General features: G+C 47.2%; 1 protein-coding gene across 5 annotated transcripts in view; it reads right to left on the reverse strand.

The window, feature by feature from the left end:
• The window catches only part of SNAP91 (synaptosome associated protein 91), a 667,800-nt gene that overhangs the window by 517,303 nt on the left and 131,423 nt on the right, over positions 1-19,074 (reverse strand). The gene's annotated exons all lie outside the window — the stretch shown is intronic.

Here is a 19,074-nt window from a genome sequence, read left to right on the forward strand (position 1 = left end):
TCAGCATACCTGGCTTTGCTATGGATAGATTTAGAAAAAGCCTTCGAAACAATGGACTGGCGATACTTAGAGGACATACTAATGAAAGTGGAGTTCGGTCCACACTTCCGGAGGCTGATATGTGTACTTTACTCCAACCCGTTGGCTCAGCTCCAGATAAATGGTGTGCTTTCTGACATCTTCCCTATCCGTCAGGGAACAAGGCAGGGCTGCCCCCTTTCTCCCCTCTTATTTGCCCTAGCGATAGAATCACTTGCCCAACTCAGCCAGTGCCAGTGGGTACCATTCGATGGTGGGATGGGATGACAAACCTTTTTCTTTATAACTTGGCTACCTGCATCTTGGTGCTACACGATTGGTTCTCGGGGTGGGGTGTGGTCTGACCCGGCATCCAAGCTGGGTAACCTGGAGTTCCACCAGATCCAGGCACTGTTCTATGGCGCTCCGATTCCTCACGCTGTCCTGGCAGTGATTTGAACGGTCCTGCTCACATGACGCTCTGCACTGCGATATACACAATGGGATGGTACGCTCACACTACAGACACCCCTGTCACACGGAATCTGGCTGGTGGGGGGAGGTGGCAGCACTAGAGGGATTCCAGAGATGGGATCTAATTGGTATCACACTGCTTGAAGATGTATAGTTGGGGAGACACCTGCATACCATTTTCAAGACTTGCAAAACATATACTTCCTTCATTACACTCAGTTCTATAAATACCTACAGCTCCGGCATGCTATCACCCTCCACGTCCCTGCGGACACTGCACTCCCTGAATTTGGCCCACTGGAAACCAAACTCCTCATGGGTAACCTAGGGAAGGGGGAGGAAGGGTGTTCCAGATCTACTGCTCTCTCAACAACTCCCCAACCACTTTAGACTATCTGAGAAACCATTTGGACAAATGGCTTGGCCCCCTGTAAGAGGAGGACTGGCGTGACGCCCTTATGGCCCCCCGGGTGATTACCATCTTGGCCAGGCTCTGTCTAATTCAGATTTACTATCTTCAATGCACTTACATGACCCCAGTCAGATTGCACCATGCGGGCTCTCTCCTGCAAAGCGCAGAGGAGCCCGCTGATTTTTATCATATGGCCTGGTGCTGCACAGCTCTTCCTCGATATTGGACAGCAGTAGCAAGTGAACCGAGTGCCACACCAAGATGCGAGGTCCCGCTTAGCCCCTTGGTCCTTATCCTGGGAGTCATGGAGGTTTTGGGGGGCTCCCGCGCCGACAGTGCATTCCTGGGGATGGCTACCATGGTGGCCAAACGAGATAGCAGCGACATGTAAGAACCCTGTCCCCCCTATTATCTACCGCTGGTGAAGGGACTGGACTGGTGGGCCATGCAGGAAAAACCAGTGTATGAGGTGAGAGGGTGTCCAGCCAAATACGACCGTGTGGAGGGCAAGTGGTTGGGCTTCACGGTCTAATGGGGCAGAAGGAGGGCAATGATGAACTTTGAGCTCAGAACATGTTTACACCAACTGTAAAGCGATGGGGCAGCAAAATCCTGGCAAGACCGTGAAAATACTACATGCCAATTTGTAAGGAACTATTGTGCGGTCCTAAAATTAATCACACACAATAATATATTCTCATTTGTTCAAATGATGCTTTGTTCCTAATAAAGATAACTACGCATAGAGTTCTGACTACACAGAGATTGACTGGAAAATAAACTACGACTCCCATAGGCTCACAGGTGTCATGTCTTCTAGGAAAGGGCATTGTTATACAAGTAGGTCAGCGGTATAGCTGGCCCAGACAGAAGAGATATGCCAGGGACTTCCTGGGAGGAGACAGGTAGCACTGGTTTTCCTCACACTACATCGAAGAAAGCAGAGAGAAGAAGACGTGCGCTCCCCATCAGTAGGTCATGTGTAAGAGCTGAGGAATTATGAGTTAATGGCCTTACGCCAGGTGCTTTCTTTTATGCAGAGTGTTATGTCTACCAGTGCTGTGAAGAGGAACCAAACCAGAATAGGACAATTGGTGCCGAGGGTAGGTTCGAAGATCACGCCTGCAGACAAAGGAGGCAAGTAACACAAGAAAGTACCAGTGTTGAAGAAGCACACATGACCTGCAACTAGCATACAGCTTTAAAAAAAAGCAGGAATTCTCGGTGCTACAAGCCATGCATGCTTCTTCCGAGCAGTGGCCATTTTGAAGTCAGGCAAGTTGAGGGACAGCACTTTGATGTCCATAGGGTGGCCATCTTGAAGTCAGGCGCCCCGAGTCAAACTCACTAAAATCAATGAGGCAGCCATATTGCAATCAGGCAATTCAGGAATAACTCATTGAAACCTACTGAGACCGCTTACTAAGGTCAGACACCAAGCCAGAATGGCTTCTGGAAAGAATCCTCATAGCTGGGGAGCATCAATGTCAGATCATCTCTATGAGGAAAGTGTGATGGTGCCAGAAAGAATATGGCTGTCACGTTTGAGTGAGCTCTCTCAGATTCGAAAAAGAAGAGCAACACCAGCGGGATAAGCAACAAAGCGAGGTGTGCCGGGAATAGAAACACCACTGAAACACAAAAAGAAAACTAGCACACAAGATCGCTACCCAAGAGGGCCAACAAATAATACATACCAAAGTGCACACATGGCAAACATCATAGTGAGCAGCCCTGTGGCATCGTCATACTTGCACTTTCCGGCATCATGCCAGTGGGAAAAGTAACAAAAAGCTAACCCCTGCATTGAAGTGCCACCCCCAGTGACACAGACCAGCAACCAGAGTTTGGGTCCCAAATGGAACCGGTGGCTGTAGTCACTGGTTGAATTTCTTGCAGCACCCGGTGAGTGAAGAACAAACAAAGCCTGCAACTACTACTTTAGCTGCTGGGGTTGAAGGCCGATGCATAATCAGGACCTTTTCAACAAAGAACGCAGAGACATATGAAAAACTCTAAGATCCACTACATGTCCATTTCAGCACAAAGATAGAAGTGGATCAAGAACATCTCATCTTCCACTCAGCATGCCAGGAACCAGGTGAATCATTAACAAATTTCATTACAAGGTTACAAAGTCTGGTACAAAACTGCAATTTTAAAACATTCACAAGTGAGGACGCAATTTGACTCGGGGTAATTGAAGGTTGTTCAACACCAGACATGAAGCGCAAGATCATCCAAAACCAGCTCTCACTAAAGTAAATCTTTAGGAGGCCCAAAGCAGGAGAGTGGGCCAAAGCAAGAGATTTGAGTCTCAATGCAAGAAGGGACGACAAGAGAAGTTAGATTTTTCTCATGTCAGTGAGTAATGCCCAAGAGACCGAAAGAGAAGGAAAGAGCGAGGGAAAAGACAGACCAGAAACAAGATGTCACAATAGATGATGTGACATGAAATACTGAGATTCAAGAATACACCTAGCAGAGGAGGACGGCAAATGAAAAACCTCAACAATTAGGGCTCATGAAAGCCAAACTGAAATAACTTTAATGAGCCATTCATCAAACTTCCCAGACTATTCCGAAGAAGCATCAAGCAGCAGGACAGATTACACAAATGGCACAGACGACAGCTTGCCCAAATAGCAGGAAGAAGAATTAAACTACAAAAGATTGTACAATTCACCCGGTCCCTGAAAATTTATATGCAAACACACTCCAGACACTCATGTCAATAAGGAGAAAACTGATAGGTGACAGTTAACATCGCATGAGAGGAACAGAGACATAATGCACTGGGGCCAAACAAAAGAATGAAACACTCAAATATCAAATGACCCCCCGGTGCACGAGCATATGAGATACTTCAAGAGATTGAACCAAAGAAACGTCCCAAAGATATCTGACTCACCAGAGACTCACCAGTCAGACCACACCCAAAAGAACTTCATCAAAGGAAATCACCAGAAAACTCATCCGATTCAAAAAGCATGTCAGCGCAATCATTCAGGTCAATGGAATCATCTGACATGTCAAGACAGAGAAAAAACCCATGCCGTCAATCGCCCAAATGCACAGTGGAATCTGAGAACTTTCGCCCCCTTCAGAGCAACACATCACAATCAGATGACTCAGAACAATCTCCTACCCTACAAACAACCATTTCAGTTACATTCATATCAAGACATGAACGTTATTTATACCTTCACCTATGATGAAGGCGGCCCTGCTGACTCAAAGAACTCACAGAATAAGAACTAACGTATGTAAAATTTCCCAGAAATATTGCCTCATCCCTCCTTAAGAGAGGGCAAATGTGTTGGCAGAGACATGTTGTTTTCTAGGAAAGGGGGATGAGAAAGGAACATGCAGATGCCCAGATTGCCAAAGACTTCAACATTCCCATAGATGACTGGGAGTGAGTGAGGGAAGCAAGACAAGTAAACTGGTTAAAGAGGCAACCACTGCCCTCGTCAAGCCATGGAGACAGAACAATACTCACCCCACCAACAAACACTTTGCAACAGAAAACACTCTCAACATCCACAGAACAAAGAAACCAATCAAGGAGCCTAAAGGATGCTCACCTCACTGATGGACACACCTGCAACAGACATCAGTTTAAACATCCACAGAACCACTCTAAACATTCGCAGAGCGAGAAACTAACTAGAGAGCCCAAAGGATGCACTAAAGAGATTGACTGAATTTCTTTGTGAGTGAGGGAGGGGGAGGGGGGTCATGCCATCTAGGAAAGGACATTGTTACATAAGTGGGTCAGTGGACTAGCTGGCCCAGACAGATGTGAGATTTGAGGAACTTCCTGAGAGGAGACGGGAAGCACTGTTTTCCCTCTCAATACATCGAGGGAAGCAAAGAGAAGAGTATGTGTGGAGAGTAGCTTCAGATCAGTAGGCCATATATAAGAGCTGAGCAATTAATAAAGATTAGTTAATAGCCTTAAGCCAGGTGCTATCTTTTATGCAGAGTGTTATGCTTGCAAGTGCTGTGAAAAGAAACCAATCCAGAACAGGACAACAGGGACATACCCAGGGGCGTAGATTGGTCAGTAAGATTGTGGGGTTGTCAGCATTATATTTTCCGTACATCAAGCTGGCATATAATGTTAAAATACACTATATGACAAGCAGGGTGCATGAATGAGGCTTAAGAATCAGTGGAAAGGGAGTGGAATACAGATTAATAGGAGTAATAAAAGAGAAACAATATTTTGCAAAATAAAACAAATGTGGCTTTCAAAACAGAGATGAGAGAGTGGGAGTGTTTTTGTCAGTGTATGTATGCAAAACTCTAAGGTGAAATCCAACAGACACCTCACCATACCTGACTCAAAGCAGCGGTACCCAACTATTCATCTGAAAATGCATGTATTGGGGGGTGTAACACCCCCTTGAACCTACACCACTGCATGTACAATAAAATACGTAACACCTGCAGGCATCACCTAAACCTGCTCAGCACATCATTTGGCATTTGTTCGATGTATGGGGACCCAGACAGCTGGGACAATGACATTGGGGGGTAAGCAGTGGTCTACTGCCTGGCTAGCCTTCATATGTTTACTTGAAATAAACAATTTCAAAGAAGGTGGCACTATGATAAGATTGCTAACAAGAGTGTTACCATTTCCTAGCACCTGTCGAGCTGGCTCAGGTTCACTTACACAGAGCCTTTTTAATTTTAGCTTTAAGGACAATGGTGCTCAGATAGGTTCACTGGTGAAAATGATGACAGATTGATAGATTACACCGAATATGCCAAGAAAATATCTCACAAAATTGAGAACTGTGTTTGGGATGAGTGATTTTATGTGATGCCATCATACTTAACAACATAATATTTTACCCATTCCTAGCTATCTTACCGTCGGCCCATCAGGGTTGAGATATGCTCGCACAATGCAGTGTGCAGATTAGTAGTACAGAACATTGTCCACTTAGGTCCAATATGACAATATTTGTCAGATCATGAATGGAAGCCGGCAACATTAGATCGAAAGAAAGTGATGTCTCATGTTTAGCAAAGCAATAAAAACATATTGAGGAGCACAGGCTTAAAAAAAAAAAAAAAAAAAAAGAGTCAAAACAGATCACTAAAATGGATTCATACAGATCATATAGGAGACTTGCATACCTTGTCTAACACCTATTTATATACATTTAAATACAGCCCAGATACACTTCTCCAGCTTCGAAAATGTAACCAACTTTTGTCTAATTTGGGAAAAGGTAAAATGTTTGTTAAAGGCATACAATACATGCTCGGATTGCAGTGTTCACGTAAAGTCACTTCACTGATATGTGAATCGTGTGTTTCACGAAATCATTATAGTTTTGCAAGCTTTGTTATACTACTCGAATTCTAACGGTTTACGGAATTTTCTTTCAGAGTCCCTTTGTGTCTCTTACAACAGCCAGTGTTTTTGTCCTTGAAGGGAACCACCATGATGGTTTTTTTCAACCTACAAAGATAACCACTGAGCTGGCAGTCATTTCTACATTTGCCAGATAGTAGTTCATCAGGGTGGTGAAGGTGAAGTGATGTGCCACCCTGATAAGAGGAGTACCATCTACAAAAAAAAGTAATCAGGCCAAACTTTTCTGTGGTTTGTATGTTTATTAATAATGATTGTATATTGTGTCTTATAAATACAGGAATACCTGAAATGTATGATTTTTTTTAAGAGGTTTGTGAAACTGCAAGTGCAAAAAGTAGATATCAAACATGCAAATGAGTTTAGAAGGAACTCCGGCATAATAATATGGTGTTCAGTTTATTTGGTAAGAGATTAAAACCAGAAGTGTACAGAAACCATAAAAACATTTTTTAAATGCTTTAAACCCTATGAATTTTTCTGTATGTTGACTGATTATCAAGCAAGAAACGCAATGAAAATCAAATTGATTTTTTTCCCCCAGAAATGACACAAAACCTGGCATTTCTGCTCAACTCTTGCCCACACAAAGGTGTCAGTAATACAAAGGTTTGCAAAAATCTGTGATGAATCTCCTGATATTTTTTGATTGCATGAAGGTTCTCACCAACATCACACACATATGGGTAGTCCCATATATATTTAAGCACCCTACAGCATCGCCTTCACTCTTTTGCCTATAGATACAATCACAGAATTGTCAACCAAGTTATAGAAAACGATGCTTCTGATTATGTTCACCATAAGAGACTGCCCAGGAGGATTCATGGAATAGAGGATGTCTTTCTAGGAACAAAGTAACAATCAACACTACCATTCTTGGTTCTATGTCCCCGAGTACCCGAGTCAAGAAGGTGGCTTAACTGGAGGGGTGATCGCTTAATAGGAGTTTACACATGAACTAGGAAGGAAACAACGTTAAAAATGATTTGAAAAAAGTTGAAAGCATTCACAAAAATGTCTAGTTTTGAACAGCCATCACGAAACCTAAATCTAGTAAAATTTGAATCGAATTTGTACCACAAACCTTTGCGAACTTGGTCACATGACTTGTATGTAGATCACTAGTGTCTTTAAAGGGTCAAAGCTGCACCTTGAAGATGAACTCCAAAAAAGTACTTGCAAGAAGTAGTTAAGTGGTCAAACACTGGCTGACAACCATTTGAACAATTTCATCACAATATAATACAAACCAAAAGTAAGCAATATAGCCATCGGCTTTAAAGAACAAACTTCCAACAACTTCTCAAAACTTGAATTGGTCTTGTCTGCATTGTGCATCACCTATAACATGTAACCGTGAAGATGCTAGTTTCATTACATGGAAAACCCCATGTAAATAAAACCAAAAAATTACACAAAACTCTGGTAAAAGCTACATTATAGTTACAAATCTTAAAAACACACATTAAACTATTTTAGAAGCTTAATTTAAAAATTAAAAGTTATTTAAAAAGTATTTCGAATTTCTGCAGAAATGGGAACATCTGTCCCATTTTAATGATATGTTCGCCAGCGTCCACTGTGCCAGCAATAATTGCTTTCTTAAGTCCATGCTTTCAACACGCATTTTGAGACAGCAAAACAGCTGGCGGATAAGGCACAGATTTGCGGAGATAAAATTAATCACCAGAGAAACAAATGCTCACTTTTTTAGCAGCTCTTCAAGCTTTTTAAAATATAGGGGGTATTGTATTATAAAACGCACCAACACTATGCATCCGTACAAGGGCTTCGTATCCCTATGTCCTTTGACAGAGACTTTCACCTATTAGGCAGTTCATACAGAAAGCATATTTTGATTAAATAAAACGATTGAAAATCTAGGCCCAATGATTATCGAATTTACAAGTAGTCAAAGGAAAAGTTGCAGTCCTTAAGGTCAGAAGAATTCTAGGATGGAGTTTGCAGCACATGACTAGATTTTATTTGAGTACCAATCACGTAGTACTCTTATCTCAGAGGTATACACATTTTACCAACAAGAAAGAAGCCAGACACATGTAAGCATAGCGACATGGCTCTAATGTCCGGTTACGGTATGAATAAAAAAATGCCAGACATGTTTTCTTTGGCAGGCTCTTCTAGGACACAAGAGACTTCAAAGAAAAAATAAATACCCTGCAATTGCGCCTGTCGCAATGCGCAAAAGTGTTCTCCTTTCGACATTTGAGAATTGCAGTCTTCGGGCACTGCGCATGTTGCAATGTGACAGACTCGACGCACACATTGTTCAAGAACTGATGCTCGTGTGTTCTAACCCTGCTGCTGCTGAAATGAAGACGACAAAGGCTAAAAAAGTCATGCTAAAGAGACCAGTTTTATAATGCACATTTGTACCTAGTCTACTGAACACTTGGACCTTCTCTCCGATTTCGTAAGAGTAACACACTTAGGTCAATTTAATGACAATTTTCACTTTTTATTTACACCTCCTACCAAATGAAACGCACAAACACCTTCCCAACAGGCAATCATGGCAACAAGATACTTTCACAAGCTCACACTGGAAGCTGATGTTAGCACGACGCGATGCGACGCTTCGTGCGGAGGTATTTGCGTGCGTGGAAGCAGCACAATAAGACTAGAGGCGTTATTTTCAAAACGTATTTGTTTCACGGCACACGTCCAGTATTACGTACTCTACTACGGTAAGAACGTCATAGTTATGGTTCAACCTGTTGTGGGGCCACCTGTGCTCATGCAAACCCCCGCTGCTCTGCCCAGGCGCTGCAATGAAGGACACCACACATCGGGTACCAGGCTCGGCGCGTAACTGCCTCGGCAGGCCGCGCCCCTTTATTTTTATACCAAGCGTACGCCACGCTCGTGGCGTACGTATTGCGTAGTCCCATCATGCGCTCTAGCGTCTAACGCTAGAGCGCTAACTGTAACATCCCTCTCCAACTTGGACAAAAAAAATAAACCAAAATCCATAGCAGTCACTCACTTGCGTGGCAGGCAAAGTCTCTCAGGCGGCTGCTGGGCGTGGGGTTTGCTCTCAGACCATACCTGACCGTGGCACGAGTGCCGGTGCTGGGTGGGATGCTATTCGGGGCTTCACCTTCCGGGGGGGCGTGATGGCTCTGCTCTGGAGCATCGCAGGCTCCACTGGATGTTAGTTCTGGTCCCAACACCGGGGTTGAGATCTCTTCCGCCGCTCCGCCCAATCCCCTTTGGTCGCAGTCGGTGGCCTCCGGAATGCGTTTGAACCACGAGATGTTCCTGGTGGTCGACTCCACCCCTCTTTCTGCTGTGACCATTGTCCCTCGCCTCTGTGCCACGGTCCAGCTGCCTTGCTCATACCGGGGTCTGAACTTCCCTCCTGGTCTTCTGTCTTTCACGAGGACACTGTCCCCTGGTCTGATGTCGCGGTCTCGACTGCCTCTGGCCCGGCTGACTTGTCGGTTGCGGTGCGCTCGCCTTCGGAAGGCCTCCTCCGCTTCGAACGGTGGGGGCACCCACCCAGGGGCTGCGGGTAGCCCATCTCGGCGAGGCCCGTTGAGCATGAGAGACCACGGGGCTTGTTTTGTGGAGCAGTGGGGCGTGCTCCGATACTCTCCCAGGAATCGCTGGATTTCTCTCTCGGGATCTAGTTGTTCCACTCCGGCTATTCGAATTACTTTGTTCAGGGTCCTCATGAATCGCTCTACTTCTCCGTTGGCCTGCGGCCACTGAGGAGTGATTCGCCGATGTTGTATCCCCTGATGCTGAAGGAACTCCCGGAACTCATGGCCGTGGAAGGGTGGCCCGTTGTCACTCTTCACCTCTGAGGGGCGCCCAAACATGGCAAACATTTTCTCCAGCGCTGGTCCCACGAACGTGAAGGCTGTAGATGGTAGAGCTTCCACAATGGGATACTTCGAGAAATTGTCCATGACTACCAGCGACACTTTTCCGTCTGGGAGGCTCCCAAAATCTATACTGATCTTGTCCCACGGGTATCTTCCTGGTTCTTCTGTTATGATGGGGGCCGGAGGCTCCGGGCCGCTCGTCACCTGGCACGCGGCGCAGCCTCTTACCACCTCGTCCACCATTCCGTCTAGGCCTGGGAACCATATCTTCGCCCTCATCCTGGTCTTCATTTTCTCCGTCCCTTGATGGCCTTCGTGGGCTATGGCCGTGGCTTGACGGCGTAGTGTGGCGGGCATGACGATTCTAGCCCCTCGCAGGACGACACCATCGCGGGTCATACTCAGTTCATTCCGCACTCGCCACATCTGCTGCAAGTCCTTCTTGTCCTCGTCCGCCCACGAGTTGGCGGTGTGCAGGAAATCAGCCCAGGACCCCTTTTGAAGAGCCCCCCGTGTCCTTGTCAGCACGGCGTCGTGCTCCCCGGCACGTATGATTTCTTGGATGGTTAGGATCCGAGGGCAAGTTAGGGCAGCTAAGAGGTCGATGTGCGCTTCAGTTTCCTCTTCCTCTTCTTTCCCGACCGGGGGCGCCACCCCTGTTTCCGGGTGTCGAGACAGAAAGTCTGCTGGGTTCTTCGCACCCGGCCGGTAGGTCACCTCCATCTGATATTGCTGTAGACCGATGGCCCACCTCTCGATCCTCGGGGGGGGGGTGGGGTGCTGTCCCTTTGAATAGGGGCACCAACGGCTGGTGGTCTGTCACCACGGTGAACGGATGCCCACAGACATACAGATGGAAATGCCGGCAGCCCCAGCGGATGGCGAGCGCTTCACGCTCAATCTGAGAGTACCTCTGTTCAGTTGGGGTGAGCGCCTTGCTTGCGTACGCCAGAGTGGCCCATGTGCCTGGTTCTTGCTCTTGCGTGAGGACTGCGCCCAGTCCTACCGGGCTGGCGTCGACAAGCAGCTCTGTCTTCCTGGTTGGATCAAAGTAGACCAGAGTGGCCTGGTCCAGCAGTGAGGTTTTGATCGCACGGAATGCCTCTTCTTCTTCTTGCCCCCAGCGCCATAGGGTGTCTGTCTTCGTGAGGCGTCGGAGGGGCTCCGCCGTGGTAGCTAGGTTAGGGATGAACCGCCCACAGTACGTGGCCATCCCAAGAAAACTGCGGACTTCTGACGCAGATGTCGGGGCTGGGGCGTTCTTGATGGCTTGAGATTTTCTTGGATCCACTTGAATGCCCCGATTGGTGAACGTGTATCCGAAGAATTCGATGCTCTGTTGAAAGAACTGGCACTTCTCCTTGTGCAACGTGACCCCAAACTCTCTCAGCCTCGTCAGCGTAGATCGGACTCGTCGGTAGTGTTCATCCACTGTTGTGGCGTGTATCAATATGTCATCACTGACATTTAGTACTCCTGGTAGCCCCTGCAAGATGTCTCTGATAGTGTTCTGAAATATTTCTGCTGCCGAAGAAATGCCAAAGTTAAGGCGTCGGTACCTGCGTAACCCCAGGTGCGTGCTGAAGGTAGTGATGTACCTGCTCTCTTCGGCTAGCGTTAGCTGGTGGTACCCCGCGTTGAGGTCCAGTTTGGAGAACCACCGTGCTCCGTTAAGGTCTGCTATTATATCATCCATCGTGGGTGTGATGTGCCTCTCCCTTTTGATGGCCTTGTTGGGCAGCCTCATGTCGATGCATACTCGAATCTTGCCTGGTTGCCGGGGCTTTTCCGCTATTACCATGGGTGACACCCAGGGGGTGGGTCCAGTCACTGTCTCTATGACACCTTGCTCTTCCAGCCTCCTCAGCTCCTCTTCTACCAGCGGGCGTAGGTGGAAAGGAATCCTCCTGTGCTTTAGTGCCGTGGGTGTGACTGAACGGTCAATGTGGAGCTTGACTGGTGGTCGTCGGATGTTCCCCAACCCAGTGAACAGCTCAGGAAACTGGTCCAGCAGAGTGGACGTCTGGGAGTCTTGCACCTTCCGGAGGAATGCGATCAACCCTAGGTCTTCGGCCGCGTGCCCGCTGAGGAGGGTGTCTGCCTCTTGATTGATCACGTGTATGTCAATGGTGATTTCTGCATCATCTGACTTCACTGGTACCGTCATCTTTCCTGCCAACGGCAGTGGCGTGTCACTTCCGTAGGCATAAATCTGGGCTTTTGACCGTCGGAGTTCAGGCCTGGGTCGGAGGCGGTTGTATTGTTGCACTCCCATCACTGTGACTGACGCTCCTGTGTCGATCACTGCGTTGATCCTGGACCCGGCGACTAGGATGTCGCACCTCGGTTGCGGCCTTCTCGAGCTCTTGAGTGCTCTGGTGAATGAGATCAGGTACGTCTCCCCTTCGTCATCATCGGACTCCATCGCATCTTCCTGCAGGGCCTGCGCTTGCTTTCGCCCTGTGGACAACGACAGCTGGGATAGTTGCCTCACCAAGGTTTTCTCCGGCCTCTTTCCTCTCCGATTCCGTTGTGAGGCCCGTTTGCGACAGACAGACGCAAAGTGATTCATTACGCCGCAGTTGTCACACGCCTTCCCTTTCGCAGGGCATGTTCTGCCTTCGTGTTCATCATACCCGCAGTACCCACATGGGGCTGCAGGCTTCTTCGCCGCAGGCCGGCGGGATGCTTCACGCGTCTTTATTGCGTCGGCCCGCTCCGTTTTGACTGTTACTCCTGAACCGGCGCTTCGCGTAAGCGCCACCTCCATCTCCTCCGCGCGGGCATCGGATAGATCATGGGACCGGGCCAGCACCAAAATGTCCGCCATCGGGATGTTCGGTTGGCGGAGGATGAGTGTCCGCAGCTTCTTGCTGCGTATGCCGCATATTATCTGGGCTCTGATCTCTTCCTTGGCTCTGTCACCCACGAGGTGCGTGTCAGCTAGCACCCTCAGCCGAGCGTGGAACGCATCCACCGACTCCCCTTCTTTTTGCCTCGCTTGGCGCAGTTTGAAATGTTCAAAGTCCGGGTTTAATTGGGGGTCGAAGTGCGCATTGAGGGCACGCACGGCCGCGTCATAGTCATCCGCGTTCCCTGTGTTGGGGAGGTGTTTAAACAAGAGATAGACTTCTTCTCCTGCATAGTGGAGTAGTAGGGACCGTTTGACGGTGCCATCCGTCTCCCTGGTGCCCGCAAAATAGTTGTCTAGCCGGCCAATCCACGTCTGCCAGCGCGGGGCGGCAGTGGCGGGGTCAGCCGCTTCACTGAACGGCGGCAGGACGCCGGACGCGGGGTGCAGAGGCATGGCCTGGGCGGGGCGCTCATCATCCCCCATGGCTCCCTGGGGCACAGCACAGCAGGAAGGAGGGCAGCGGGCGTAAGAGGCCGCCGAGATAGGAGAAGCTCACACTCGGTGCTGCAGGAGGACGTCAGGGCTCCACTGGGGCACAGCAGGCAGGCTGGGGCGGAGGGCTTCAACACCCAGTCAGGGCACAGCAGGGGCACAGAGACAAACAGTCCAGGGGCCAATTCGCTGGAGCAGAGGCAGGAATGTTCATCTGCCAAGATAGGTTGTGTTAGGTGCACACGTGCACTCACCGCAGGACAGATGGGCCTGGTTGCACTGCTCGCGTGGGGCTGATCGCTCTTCAGCCGGCCCGACAGGAACACGTGCGCGCGCGCGGGACTGCCGCGGAGCGCGTCTCACAGCTGGGGCACACGTGGTTGGTTTCCGCCTTCGTCGCCAGTGTTGTGGGGCCACCTGTGCTCATGCAAACCCCCGCTGCTCTGCCCAGGCGCTGCAATGAAGGACACCACACATCGGGTACCAGGCTCGGCGCGTAACTGCCTCGGCAGGCCGCGCCCCTTTATTTTTATACCAAGCGTACGCCACGCTCGTGGCGTACGTATTGCGTAGTCCCATCATGCGCTCTAGCGTCTAACGCTAGAGCGCTAACTGTAACACAACCTACTTACTCACTGAAACAGCGTTTTGTAGGCTGCTAATATATTGCCCCGTTTAACGAATCCGCACACATTATTGTAAACCTATCGCAAACTGATACTGCAGGGTGCGGTTAAGATTGGTTCAGGGAGGCCAAGGGCGGGTCCCCACTAAGCTGTTTAATTACCACCAGGCGGGCAACTAGAGCCAAATTTCGGGGGGGGGGGGGGGGGAGGGGGGGGCTAAGTCTTCAAGCCATAGGCAGAGTGGCTGTAAGAAGGGGCGAAAACGCAACAAATGCCTCATTAACGAGTAAATGGTCTTTTAAAGACCTGTTAAGTACTCGGGTCCGGCTGCAATTAGACGGACGCCAGCCCGCGAGACTGTCTCAGCCGGGCTGACACACATGACGGGGGGAGGCTGAAGCCCGGTGAGCCCAATGGGTGTTGCGCGCCTGATTACCACCCACTCTTTCCTTCTGCTCTATGGTCTGCTCCGCCCTGAGCCCTTTTCTTGAAAGGGGTTCTGCTGACCCCACCTTGGGCCACAGAAGTAAACGCACAAATACAAACCTATTCAGCACTGCTGAACCTAGCCTCGCCTATGATTGTGATCAGGGCTTTAAGATGGATGGATGAAAAAACTGGGGGTCTTTCAAAGGGGCGTGGTCGATGTAAATAAAGGCGCGCAATAAAAACAAACTACAAATCTGTGCTTAGCATTGTGTGCCACCGGACTGATATTTTACTGCTTTTGTCATTGCATCCAGATATATAAAACAACAAGTAACAATACACCTACAGCAAGCCAGGACTATTGACTTTGCCAATGGTTGCTAGCCGCATAAGATAAATAAGCCACAACTATGGCTTCGCTGTATAGAGTATTGAAAATGCTTCCGTTCTGAAACGATGAGACTGTGAAACTACTACTACGAGTCTCTTTGAAGGTGCTTCAAAGGCAGTGAAGGGTGGCACTGCTGAAGAGTTGAGATTTTTTTTCCGGCCTGTGGGTGAGGGCAAAAACGAAGAGCCCAATAGAGACCCGTGCGGTACCTGCTTTTTAGGTCTCGCCTGAGCCAGTGCTTTAGCGCTGCTCTGGCGAGAGCTTTAGTAAATGGGGGATTTGGAAGTGCAAACTAGTGCTTTCAGGCCTCCAAATACAGTGCATGTGTGCAGGGCGCGCACACCATTTGGCAGCCTGCGTGATCATTTCGCGGCCGCTTTGATGTTCTCAATGAGCCGCGCGGCCACTGAGAACATCAAAGCGGTGGCGAAAGTGCTCACCATTTGCCAGCCTGCGTGCCTCTCTCCCCAACCCCCTCCCTTATCCCACTTCCTGCTTGTTTTTTCTTGACGTACTTTGAGCGTACTTGAACGCCGCTTCTCCTTTCCTTTACAACCATTTCCGACACACCCTTAAGGCACACTACTCTGACCCGGCCGTTGCCTTATACATTAGCGCCACTTTACAGAGTTTGACAGTGAAGCGCTACTTTTTGTTTTCTCGTCTTTCTTGGAACAACATTGTTTTCCAGCTGCAACACTGGAGGCCAAGGAGGAGAAGCTCATAAGAAGCTCACCCATACATTTGCTCGCTACAGACTTGTTTATCCCTTGCATCAGTAAAAGGCAGATTTTTATTGAAGGCGTTTCAGATTAAATTTTGAGTGTGGACAAAGTTCGACCACAGAGCATTATGAAAGGTCTTGTGCTGGTTTTCAGCATTCATCTTGAGTTTCATTTTACCCTCATTTGTCTTCTGCAAGGGCCTAAATAAGAGAACCCAATATTCACTATTATAACTCTTCAAAGCTCGCATAGTGAACTAATCTGCACCATGTCACGGCAATAATCTTCACCAGGCTACATTGAGTGCAGCGTCTGGGGAATCTCAAATACCGTCTGTACAAAATGAGGTTTGTTTTTGTCACACATTACAATTTTAGTTTTTATGGTGTTTATGATCAGTTTGTAACGACTGCATCAAGCAGGTAAGCAGTATGCCACTGTAGTGCCATTGGCACCTGATGCCTTACTACAACATCAGCATATAGTAACAAGCATTGGCATAGCCAATAGGTCTCGCTTTTGGGACCTTATAAGTATTTAGTTATGCAACTGTTGCATGGCTAAACACTTATAAGGTCCCAAAGGCGAGACCTATTGGCTATGCCAACGCTTGTTAGAACTTTCGGTGCTGAGCACCGGCAGGACCCGGCCCACTTAAAGCACTGTCTGATGTCACTGCTCTGGCTTGTGCCTCCAGGGCAAGGCCTCCCGTGACTGGTACATGCTAGCACCAATCCTTCGTCTAAAAAATAATAATAATAATAATAATCTAGGCTGAAACGTCACGAGTATCTGGTAGCTCTTTGTGCTGAGCTGCTGGAATGTTATTCTCCTCCCCCGTGATGACAGGGTAAAGCCCCTCACGCCTTTAAGCACCAGCTCTCCAAGACCATAACCAAAGGCTAACATCTGTGGCTCCTCCAGGAAAGGTAGTATGGCCATGGTTACCTCGCAGGGGTATGGCCAAAGGCAAAGCCCCATGGCAGCGTAGCAGCAAGCAACACATTATGACAACAGCCATGTAATCAATCTAAAAACAACTTGTTAAAGTAATAATATGTTCTGAACCAAGATCACTTACTAACCTGATTACAAAAAAGTCATAAAAAATTCGGTGAAATTCTTAATTAGAAGGGATGATATAGTTACAATGCAAACATCTACAACCCACTGTAATTCACAAATTATGGATCTGAGAATAAGCCAAGGCACTTCTCACAACCTCACACAACACAATTAATGGAATCTGTGAGGACTCCATGGGGGTAATGGGGTGGCCTATGCCAGCGCTCTTCCATGAGGGCCAGCAACAAAGGTGGCAACCACATTCAGGATATTGACTGCAATATAAGTCACTTATACAATACATGTGGCCATGAACTGTTCTTGCAATGTTCTACAATATATGGCATTATGGGCAGGGCAAGAATACATCACTACACATTTGTCAATAAAGCTGTTCGGCCATAAAGAGACAACCTACTAATTATACAAATTTCCCCTAATAGACACTTGCATTATGCATCCTACAGAAAACAATGGCAAACAATGTGGCCAGCTTTACCAGAAAGCAGAGAAGTGGCATTATGTGAAAATGATGGAGTAAAGTCTTAATGTTTTCTAAAGGTTTTACTATCAATGTATATGCAAAGATGGGAATTCAAAGTCAAATATTGAAAGCGCAGTAATATATTTTAGTAACGTCTTTCACATATTGTGTATTGTTATTCTGGGCAAGAATTTGGGCAGTCATTTCATGTAGTTTCAAATACTTTATTTGCAGTAAACATTTATGATAAATATTCTGGTTATTTAATTTTTGATTATCTGTATTCTATGCTAAATCCAGAACCCAAAGAGAAAGATGTATAAACCCTGCCTCCGCCAAATCAACATGGTACCCTACAAATATATATGCTTATTCATAAATAGATGTATGCTTTGTTAAATAGCAATACCAAAACTTTTTTGAGCAGGTAGTTTAAGGAAGGGTCATAAACAGACGACAACAAGCCTTCACTTTTCTAATGCTGCATCTCAATTATTTTCAGATTTTCTGAAGATAAATGTATTAGTGTCTTTCCATAGAAGAGGTTATACCACACCCATTTTTGGTTCGGCTACATGGATTGCCATCTATAAACGCACACATGTTTGAAAGAGCTTGAGACTTACACCACTGCAAATACTAAAGAAACATAACTGATGCTCAGTGTTTGTAGGATGCAAGGGAGCGGGGGCGGGTTAGTGTCTCAGGAATATTGTCCAATGGTATGGGCACATTTTACAAGGATGCAGTGCAAGGTTGTTGTGTCTGTGGGGTCTGTTAAGATGCTGCCAATTAGTGTGGCTGCAGCGTTGTCGTACTGAGTTCCGAAAGCACAGTGGAGTCCAATGAATCGGTGTCCTCAGGATGCTGTGCAGAGGAGGTCAATTTCTTAAGGGCACACTGAAGTGCGGTGCTCTGTATCCCTAGACCTCTATGCACTACCGTGGCTTTGTGACAAATGCAGTGTTGACGATTAGTAGGTCTGTACTACGATGAACGGTGGTGCGTTAATGACCCTGTAGCGGGGTGGTTTCTCTAGGATACTTGGTGGGGGTTGAGTAGCCCCTCTAGAGTAATAAGGTGAATTGTTGTAATGTAAATAACATAGGGTGCAGGTCATCATGGGTCATTGACTTTGGGGTTCAGTAGCACGCAGTCCGTTATTATGCTCAGAATGCAGTGGGATGTGTTATTTTCTTTAGTATGCATGTTAGCATTACTATGGCACTGCATGGTGCGGTGGATTAGTGGCCCCAGGATGCTTATTGTGCATGCATTAAGTCAGCAGAGATGACACGTCTGGTTACTGCCACTAAATATATCAGAGAAGAAGAAATGGAATACATGGCTAGCGAAGAGAAGAATAAATGGAATACATGGCTAGCGAGGAGGAGAAGAAATGGAATACATGGCTAGTGAAGAGAAGAAGAAATGGAAGAAGAAATGGAATACATGGCTAGCGAAGAGAAGAAGAAATGGAATACATGGCTAGTGAAGAGAAGACGAAATGGAAGAAGAAATGGAATACATGGCTAGCGAAGAGAAGAAGAAATGGAATACATGGCTAGTGAAGAGAAGACGAAATGGAAGAAGAAATGGAATACATGGCTAGCGAAGAGAAGAAGGAATGGAATACATGGCTAGCGAAGAGAAGAAATGGAATACATGGCTAGCGAAGAGAACAAGAAATGGAATACATGGCTAGCGAGGAGAAGAAATGGAATACATGGCTAGCGAAGAGGAGAAGGAATGGAATACATGGCTAGTGAAGAGAAGAAGAAATGGAATACATGGCTAGTGAATAGAAGAAGAAACGGAATACATGGCTAGTGAAGAGAAGACTAAATGGAAGAAG

This window comes from Triturus cristatus, chromosome 6 (genome assembly GCF_964204655.1).
Source record: "Triturus cristatus chromosome 6, aTriCri1.1, whole genome shotgun sequence".
Classification (NCBI taxonomy): Eukaryota; Metazoa; Chordata; class Amphibia; order Caudata; family Salamandridae; genus Triturus; species Triturus cristatus.